Raw genomic sequence first — 1,027 nt, 5'->3', positions numbered from 1 at the left:
ATCCTATTGCTTTCGCCTTCCAAGTAGCTGGAGATTATAGGCACCTGAGTTCTCAAATGTATTCTTAAATAGGTACTGCCAAGTGTCCGCCTCCATCCTTCTACCTTTGTCACGTAATTATTCTTGGACTACTTCATTTACTGACTTTTTTAAAACAGCAGCTTTCAAATTCGAGTTTGAAAACAATCAATGAGGTGTGAAAAGAAAGTATCAGAATCTCTATTTATAGTTTTTTTAAATCTCAGCCTTCAAAAATTTCTATTTATAACATACATTACACAAATTTACAGATATGGGAGTCATTGTAACTGTACATTAAATAGATCTTGATGATTGCATTAGATGTGCCACCCTCAAACCTTGCTATGATGTCGGCGCATTACCTGTCTGATGTAAAAAAAAAATACATTAAATTGGTCACAAGCTAAAATGCTATTGAATATGTATTTTATTGATGTCAGGTGTTATATATTTATATATTATTATATTATATATACTGCATATTATTATTTAGTATATAATAATAATATGAATAATATACAACTGACTGCCTCCATAAGCAGTGGAGTAGAAATCATAATTTGGGGAAGGAAAGCACAAATTCTTTGCATGAAATACACTCTGACTATAATAAGAGGGGGAAATAATGTGAAGCAGAGAGTTTTCAATAGGACAGTTCATAAGGAGAAGTACCTATTACTTCTGGATTGGGTGGGGTTAATAGTCTGGAACATGGGTTTATAAACAGAATGTGGTGGTGCTCAGGTGTCAGCTGCCTAGGGATGGTGTGGAGATTTCCACACACTCTCAAGCATGTGGGACCATCATTTTGCCAGTTTGACCTACAGCTGTTAACTGATTAATTTCCCATATCTCTTTCCCTCCATTTTCCAGTCCTTACAATTCAATTTAGGATATTACAGAATTTTTCTTTTATTAGTCAGTTTAAGCCAGAATCTCTCACTTACCTATGATTCTGCTTTGCAAATTTTCATCCACTGGCCCCAAATCTGCTGCTTGGCTGTAA

At 34.8% G+C, this 1,027-nt stretch overlaps 1 pseudogene; it reads left to right on the top strand.

Moving 5' to 3' along the window:
• Positions 1-298: 298 nt before the first annotated feature.
• Positions 299-393, top strand: LOC147829904 (small nucleolar RNA U13; annotated as a pseudogene).
• The last annotated feature ends 634 nt before the right edge of the window (positions 394-1,027 follow it).

This window comes from Heterocephalus glaber, unplaced genomic scaffold, assembly GCF_053883595.1.
Source record: "Heterocephalus glaber isolate CG9 unplaced genomic scaffold, H.glaber_assembly_v1.0 deba00000347, whole genome shotgun sequence".
Taxonomy (NCBI): Eukaryota; Metazoa; Chordata; class Mammalia; order Rodentia; family Bathyergidae; genus Heterocephalus; species Heterocephalus glaber.
Note: the sequence above shows the minus strand (reverse complement) of the source record. Positions and strands in the feature narration are given on the sequence as shown.